Source organism: Cicer arietinum, chromosome 7, assembly GCF_000331145.2.
Source record: "Cicer arietinum cultivar CDC Frontier isolate Library 1 chromosome 7, Cicar.CDCFrontier_v2.0, whole genome shotgun sequence".
In the NCBI taxonomy this organism is placed as follows: domain Eukaryota; kingdom Viridiplantae; phylum Streptophyta; class Magnoliopsida; order Fabales; family Fabaceae; genus Cicer; species Cicer arietinum.
Window position 1 is genome coordinate 43,811,929 of NC_021166.2, and position 9,082 is coordinate 43,821,010.

Below are 9,082 nucleotides of genomic sequence, written 5' to 3' on the forward strand. Positions count from 1 at the left end.
TAAAATGAAAGAAGAAAAACAAAAACAAAAACAAAAGATATCTTCTTGGTTCTTCTGTCAATGTCTGAGAATCTCTATAATGAAAAGGTGAAGAAAAAAAATGGTAGAATAAGGTGGAAATGTATGCCTAACTCCAAGTGGTAAAGCCTACTATCCTAATATGTCCTACCCTTACCTAAGCTCCATTACAACCCGAAAGTCCTCCAAAAATGTATGTGTTTGCTGCATTGTGATTGCTAACTAGAATTTTTTCAAGCCTATGGTAGCGTGATGCATGTTCTAGGATTTGAGTGATAAATTCATAAACCTTTCTAAACACTTGAGAGAAATTTTGGTGAGATTCTGTGAAGAGAGAGTTGAATTTGATGAATGAATGCCAAGGTGTACAAATCTTGTTGTCTGTATTTTTGAAAACAACCATAGAGCATGATGAATGTTTTGCAGTAGCAAGAACTTTGAAATTTGAGTTTGATGTAATTTGAGAAATTAAATTTAAGTGTGCATTTAACAGGACCAAATATGAAATTAATTGTTGCTTGGGGACAAGCAATAGATTAAGTTTGGGGTTGTATTTTTCTCATCTTTTGCGTCTGAATTTGGTCCCGGTGTCTTCATGAAAGTTGTAGATATGGATCTTAGCTTTCATTAGCACTTGGAGTGACACTAATTGGACATCTAGAACTCCAGATATGGCTGAAATACGCCACATATATCATGTTGATTCTTCACCAAAATTCAGCATTGCACTAAAACAAAACGCAATGTAAAATTACGACAAATTCCTACTTAATCAACGAAATAAAAAAAAAAATATTTTATTAACTCAAAGAAAAAAAATCAACAAAATGTATCAAATAAATCCTTAATTTAACTGATGATTGAGGATAAATAAGACTAAAACAGTGGGAAAATATGCATATGATGAAGAGTCATCAACCACCAACATGATAGCTATGTTCAGTCCTTTCACTCTAAAGGATTTAATCCACTAATTAAAATATTTTTCACATGTCCATTGAACACCTACTAGTCAGACTGACTGTGTTCAAGACTTATTAATCTTCTAATTTAGTACAATCAAGTTGTTAAAGACAACAACCACTACTAGGCTAGGTTACAAGAAACTTTTTTACGGGTTTTATGAATAACTCTCACAAGAGAATGTTACAAAGTATGCTCTCAAAATATATGTGATGTTTCAACACTAAAGTGTAAGTACAATGTTTCTAAAGTTGCCATATATTTGGTAGTTGGATTTCTCGATTGTTTCTCATCTATTCATTGTGAAGACAACAAATCTTTATATAGAGAAATTTCAAAACAATTAGTGTTTTTGGCTATTGCTATGATTGCATGAAATATGCACGTAAAATGAATTGTATCAATCTTCATAGATCTTTTATAACCAATTAACATATGTCTTTATACATCTTCATAATTAGTTCAACATATCTTGATTTAAGACGACATGTATAACAGAGGATGACATGTTTAGAGCATGTCATTGCATTTCTTCTACCAGAGGATAAGTCCAACTTTGATGAGGAGATGATGTTAAGAAGTTGACTTCTTCAAAGTTATGGGCCTTGAAAATTGACTTGAGATAGTTGACTTTTAATAGATCGTTGATTTTATCAGAGTGTTGATCAAACGATCAACTAGGTTGCCAGAATAATTAGATGCAAAATTTTCAAAGTGAGCGTATATTATACAGATTCACTAGAGGCACTTTGAAGGCCTGCTGATCTGAGTTACAACGCATTTGCCTTGGTTTGTTAATTATCTTTCTTTGTTCATTAGAGGATGAAACAAAGAGTCTTTAAACTGTTAAAAGAAAGTTTGCACACTTAAACTCGTACATTAAACATAAATTGTTCTCATAAAATAATTTCATTATCATCGTAATAATTAAGCTATAATAAAGCTACTTGCACCATCTCTGAAGCAAATGCCCGCACCAGAGCTGGATTGAGATTAAAATAGAGCACAACCAACATTGCATTTGGGGAAGTTTGTAGCCAATTTGGTCCAGCCATGGCATGATGGTCCATGATACAACATATATAATCGCGATCTAGGTCACGTGCAACTTATAGCGTAGCCTTCAGGTCAACACATCCTTGGTCCCATACACAAGCATTACAAAAACACCATATGCTTCACAGTAAAGCTACAAAATATGGGGTTTAATTTGTCACCTTCCTATAGACCTGCAAGAAATGTATAAAATAGCACTAGAAAGTTATTATTGTTAAAAATGACAGCATTGATATTGTTCCAAAGGACAACTTCATGCCAAGATGAAACAACATGCACACATTCAAAGAATATATTTTTTTTTTTTTTAATTTTCAACGTGGCCATTTCACATAGGACATTCAACAATGCAGTGGAAGAGACTCTTATTTGTTGGAGGTCAAATTAAGTGGGAAAACAATTTTGAGTGAGTCTCAAACAGAAGGAACGAATGTGCGACAATTCTTAAATATACCAAATCATGTTCCAATTTCCTTACAAAGGAGTGTAGTCATTAAGGCTTTGACAAATGTTTTAGGTCATTTTCATCGAGTAGAGACCATTGGGTGTTTTCTTTCAATTAATAGCATCAATCTCAGCTTGAGCATGAAGAAGGAGTCACATAAAATCTACAACAGCCTTGTAATGCCTGTAAGTTTGATCTAAGGCGTTTGCTTAAAAAGTCAATCCTTTAAAAAGTCAGATATTTTTGTTTGAATGAAATAGTGGTGACAAAATAATTACGCTAGAAAAATAATAATTTCCTTTAAAACAACAGAAGAAATAGTTTTAAATCATAACCTATAATCTCTAATTACTTTATGAAATATTTAGTAGTGTGCCAAGTTAAATAGTTTTAGTTAAAATTTTACGAAAATAAGATAATAAAATTTATGACGATAAAATTTATTTTACAGAAAATCCACATATGCTCAAAATAAAAATATAATTGTAAGTCAAAATTAAAATGATTAAAAAATTGCGAGACTTAAGAAAGTATTCAAAACAACTATAATCACATGATATTATTCCCCTGTAACATCATGAAAACAAGCAGCACAACAATAAGATTATTCTTGAATTTTTTACAATTCAATAGTCCCTAAAATATTATGTAAGGGCTAGTCATGAAATATCGATTAAGTTAGGAACATCAATTTAGTATATGAGAGACCAACATATTCATCCTCGAAATTATATAAGACAGGTCATAAAAGATTTAACCTATTATTTCAAATCAAAAGAAAAAATCAACTCGATTATTCATCGAGAAAAACATCATCAATTTAATAAAATACTAACTTACACATGAACATCAACAACAAGACAACACTTTTCACATATATCAATTAACACAAAAAATGCACATGTGGTTAATATACGTGATATGTAAGATTCAATGATCCATATATATCGCATGAAGCCACACAAAACCATAATCAAAATACGTACCAAGTCATAACATGATCACCTATACCAATGACGAAATTCACACGAAGCGGCACAAAGCCCTACATGCATGACATGATAATGAACAATTTCAAGTTTTCATACATTTTCACAAGAATCATGCTATGCTCAATTGATTAAATCAACATCAATACCACAACCCTTCATATTTCAATCACATTGAATCCACAATACACAAAATTTAATACGCACAAAATTAATACAAGAACCACAATAAATTAATATAGATAAAAATAGCAACTAAATTAATAATAAAACAAAAATAATTTTTATAAAAAAGCAGCAAAATAAAAACAGCAAAATAAAATTTTTAAAAAAACAATTAATTTTGAAAATAGCAACAAATAAAAAAAACACAGAAAACAACACCAAATTCATATTTGAAAAGACAACGAATACAACAATTTAAAGAAAATAGCAACAACAACAACCGAAATTTAAAAAGCAAAATTACCATTTTAAAATTACAGCAATTAACATAAAAGAAAAAAGAACAATTAATAATTTTTTTTATTTTCTATTAATAAAACATGCATAAAATTAGTCACTTACTCTACAATTTACAACTTAAAAAAGTTATTTTCCTTTTATTATGACATGATCGTCTTTATGTTTTGTATATAATTTATTCCTTTCACACATATATGTGATAATCTAAGAAAAAAAAGTATTCCTTTCACACATATATGCGATAATCTAAGAAAAAAATTATTCCTTTACATATACTTCACACGACATTAAAAACAAACAACACAACATCCTTAAGTTTTTTTTTTAATGTACTCATTTACATAATTATATCAACGCTATGACTATGGTCCTATTTCCAAATCACTAGTTTTTACCTTAAATGATAAGTACATATTAACTAACAACAACAATATTCCAAGAACAAATATATGTATTAGATAACTCATACACAAAATTAATTTATAACTTAAATTGTAAGAGGTAAAGCCCTTATCTACCTAGTAATTCGTCCTAAGCCCCACGAGAGAAAGGTCTAAACTCTTGAGATGAATAATTTGTATTAATTTCCTTCCTTTGATGAAATAAATATAAAAAAAAGCGTTGAAAGAAAATTACCTTGAGATGCTACTAAGAGGAAGAAAAGAAATTGAAATTCAACTTGATGATGTATTTGGGCGTGAGTTTTCTAAATGAAGAAGGATGCTTTTTCTTTTCTATCTTTTGTTTGTGAAAGAAAGTTTGTGGACTTAGAGAAAACAAGACAAAGTGTAGAGTAATGAATAGGAGATCACCTCTTTTATTTTTCTGTTAATTACCATTAAACCAAAAATTCCCTAGGATTCTTTTTATAATAAAACAAAATAATCATTTTAGTCATGTGAGAGAGATGAGTGAAATTTCCATGCTATAGAAAGATGATATTTTTGTTCTCTCTTGATTGCAAAAAAAAAAAAAAATCACTAAACCCATAATTTTTTGTGACCTTCATTTCAAAAATTAATTAAAAGTGGCTAGGAGGAGAGAGAGGAGTGGGTGCATTGTGCCAATAATGAGGGAAGATTTATTCTCTCATCTCTTAATTGGGTTGAGACAATGATGGTTGACCAAAAACATCATCATGCAAGAGCACTCAAATATGTAGTTATGTCACACAAATTCTACTACCACCTAGCCTAATTCCTACTTTGGCCTGTGATAAACCAACAATTAATATAGTTCCTAAATTCCAATTTAATTAAATTATACAACTAATAATTTCATCAAATAAAAAATCATGCTAGACAATTAATTATTAAAAATAGTACTAAAATATAAAGATAGATGCTTATCATTTAAAGAACTAAAAAAATTAGAAGTTGTTACAATAGTTACCCCTTTTTAAAATAGTTTCAGCCGCAAAATTAGACAGTCGCAAAAAGGTCGGTGCGTATAGCCATTGAATTTGTACTAGTAACAAAATTAAATTTGTGCGTATAGTCATTGAATAGATAAAAGATTTGTTGCCACTTAACCCTATTTTTCACGAACAAGCCTTATCTACCAAAAGACTCATCTTGCCACACCACCACAAGCCTCACCATTAATCCCGCTCAACGCGAGCTTCATCCGTCAGTCCCTTTCACCCTAACCAATGAACTCTAGTGCAATCTTTTTTCTTCCTGATTTGGTGAAGCCGTTGGAAGGTAGTTCTTGAAGGTGCAAACACAAGAAGAGGGGTTGAATTGTTGTTAAAAAAATTGATAATTTTTTGCTAATTGGATGAAGGCTGATTGGTTTTTATGAATTATTTAGGGCTAAATTACATTTGTGGTCCCTTAACTTAATTTCAGGTAACGTTTTAGTCCTTTATCTTTTTTTTTCCTAACTTGGTCCTTTATTTTAATTTTAAGTGACAATTTGATATTTTATGTTTTAAAATTTCAACAATGTTATCCTTTTTTATACAAAAATTCAAAAAAAAAATTCAATCAAAACTCATAAAATTAATTATATTCTTCAATATAATACAAATTTCATCAAATTCGTAAAGCAAATCTTCAAATAAACTCATATTTTCATACTTTATTTGATATTGTTAGGAATAAAGGACTAAATCGGGAAGAAAAAAACGATAAAGGACTAAAACGTTACCTAAAATTAAGGGACCACATATGTAATTTAGCCATTATTTAGATAAGAAGCAATCAGATTCAGAGGCAACAAATAATGAAAGCATAAATAAGTGGACGCATAGATTTATAATGGTTAGCCACTAACCTGCATACATCTAGTCCCCTCATTCAGAATACTTTAATCCACTAATTCAAATACCTTGAATTACAAAGCACCTGATCCTCCAAGTCAGTCCTACCAAACAGTCTGACAATCCAGACTTTTGAGGAACTAACAATCATGACCCTACAAGTCAAGTCTTCTCTTAATAACCTGACAACCCTAGATTGAAGAAGGAACGAAACAACTATCGATTTGGATACAAAAGATTGGAACTTTAAGTGTTCGCTTCTAACAAAGCTAATAATAATAATAATAACTCTCACTCTTAAAAAAAACACTTAGAAACTATTTTTGAATTGAAGTAGTGTTTCTCTCTATCAACTCTAAAAATAACTTTGGAATTTTGAGTTTTGAGGTATTCTCCTCTTTTGTGGCACCTTCTTCCTCTTCTCAACCTAATCTATATTTGTTTCTTTTATTTTCCTTTTTATTTTGTCACTTTATTTGAAGAAATCATTTGGTTAGATTTTCAATCTCATGTGGAAGTACTCAAATCCACATCATTTGTTATTCATAGCTTGTCACCAAGTGGTAATATTTGTTCTTAATTTATGTTTTTAAGTTTTTGATGTTCTTGAAGTTTTGGGAAATTTTGAAATTTTAAGTTAATTTCTTGAAATTTGATCTTTGTTTTGTGTAATCTTGAGTTGCTAGTTGGTCCTAAGTGTTATAATATGGGTGGAATGGTTTAGTTTTATGATTACTTGTTGTTATTTTGGTGAAATTTCGGGTCCTTAGAGAAATTCAAACATTTATAGAAAAATATGAAAATACAAGTGCTACGAAAAAGTGATTCTTGACAAAAGCACCTTTGAAAAAAAGACATTTTTGCAAAAAAAATCCAAAATTGTTCTTGATGAAACATCAAACATTTTTTTTGCATTCTTGTTACCTCTTTCAGGACTTGCAATTTTGATTTTAGTATCTTACCTCCCACATATTTGGATCATTTAGTCATTTAATTATATTCTTTCTTATTAATTTGATAATCTACTTAAGTGTGTCTTCATTTACTTAGTATTTCTTATTTGTCATTTTAAATTCTCTTAATTTTGTCTTCAAGTTTTCCTTCTTGAAACTCTTGTGTTGATAGCTTTTGTGGACTTGTTACATTGTGTTTCGATTCTTTGATTTGGATTCTTGCTTGGTTCTTTTTAAGAACTTTAAATAGGGTTTGAGTGGAAAAAGGCAAGAGTGCACATCCTTGAAAAAAAGCCACTATTGAGTTATATATACGAGTGATACATTTCTTGTGTGTAAACACTTAGTAAGTGGTGAGGGCAATATTTTTATCTTCTTATCGTGTTCTTGTTACTTGCTTGATTATTGTGGTACTTGTTGATTTTTTATTTTTGAAATTATGAGTGGAAGTGAACCAAACCCCATTTCACCTAGAATCGCTTATTTTATGGGTCAATTTACAAAAATGTTCAATACACAAATTAATGCCTTGAGATAAGAGTTTGTTAATCAAATATAGAATATTTCATCATGGAAGATCTTCTCAAAATAAAGATAGGTTCGAAATTAAGAAAGAAAGAAGATATAGAAGTTACAATGAGAAGGAAATGAGGTATGAAAGGAGAATAGAGAAAAAGAAAGAAGATATAGTGATTATGGTGAGGATGAAAGGAAATATGATAAGAGAGATAGGGAAAAAGCAATGAAGCGAAAATATTTTGAAATGGATGATATGAGGTATGCAAAAGAGAAAAGACACAAAAAATATCAAAAAAATAGGATCGAGAAAAAAGGGAAGTACAATCATATGAATAATATATTAGAGATTTTGTATTGGATCCAAAGTATGTGAAATATCTTAATGAAAATGGATATTTAAAAGAGGTAAGAAAAGTAGAGAAACTAGCATTGGGAGAGAAAGATAAAATCAAACAAAAGAAAGAGAAAGAGGAAAAAAATAAGTTAGCCTTGAGAGAGAAAGTGAAAATTAAAGAAAAGAGAGATGAAGTGGAACAAATTTGAGAGACAAATAGCAAGAAATTGAGTCTAACTATTTTCCTAACTTTGCTGATTCTTATGTTCAAAAGCTTGAAGATAGGTCTCCAAAAAAGAAATGCCCACAAATCATTGAAATTAAAGGTGATTGGACAAAGGTTTCTCAAAAGGATGCTTGCAAGAAAAATCTTGGTTTGTATCCTAACAACTTTAATTCTTCTACTACTTTAATTCATATTTCTCTTAAATTGTTTGATAAGTATCTTCCTCCTATGCTTGATAGGTTTGAAACTATTCATGTTGAAATTCCTAACTTGTCTTATTTCTATAAGTCTAATTTGAAAGTTGAAACCATGATGCATTGAGTGTTTATTCCATATTATTCTTCTAAACTTGATTTGAGAATTATGAGCCGAGACTTAAATGATTTTCTTGATAAATATGTTGTTGTGTTTTCTAAACTAAATTTGGTTCATGACTTTTTTTTTTGAAGAATGTGTCGGGATTCTTAAGAAATATTTGTTTGCTAACTTGAATACTTACTCTTGTGTAAAAAATAAAGTTAGTGACTTGAGATTTTCTATGAAGGGTAAATAATTGCATGTAGAATTATTTGATAGTTGCACTACTACATATCGCATTACTCTTTTTGTTATTGACAAATTTTTTAAACTTCCATATGATACTCCTAATTTGTTTGAGGGACTTGTCTTGTTTCAAAAAGAAACTTCATTTATTTATGATGAAAGAAATGTCCATGAGGCTCAACTTGCTTTTAAGCATTTGGAAATACAAAGCAACTTCTTGTATATCACCAATTTCAATCTAGGGAAGGTAATGTTGGTACTTAATGTCAATTTCAAGAGGTATAATTTTTTCTCTATGTTGAAAACTC

General features: G+C 29.8%; 1 long non-coding RNA gene across 1 annotated transcript; it reads right to left on the bottom strand.

Annotated features, from left to right (window-relative positions):
* Window positions 1-1,871: 1,871 nt before the first annotated feature.
* Window positions 1,872-5,014, bottom strand: LOC113787659 (uncharacterized). The gene is made up of 2 exons (XR_003474175.2): window positions 4,573-5,014; window positions 1,872-2,210 (listed from the first exon to the last, which is right to left on the bottom strand). It is a non-coding gene; the product is annotated as an uncharacterized lncRNA (long non-coding RNA).
* Between the last annotated feature and the right edge of the window lie 4,068 nt (window positions 5,015-9,082).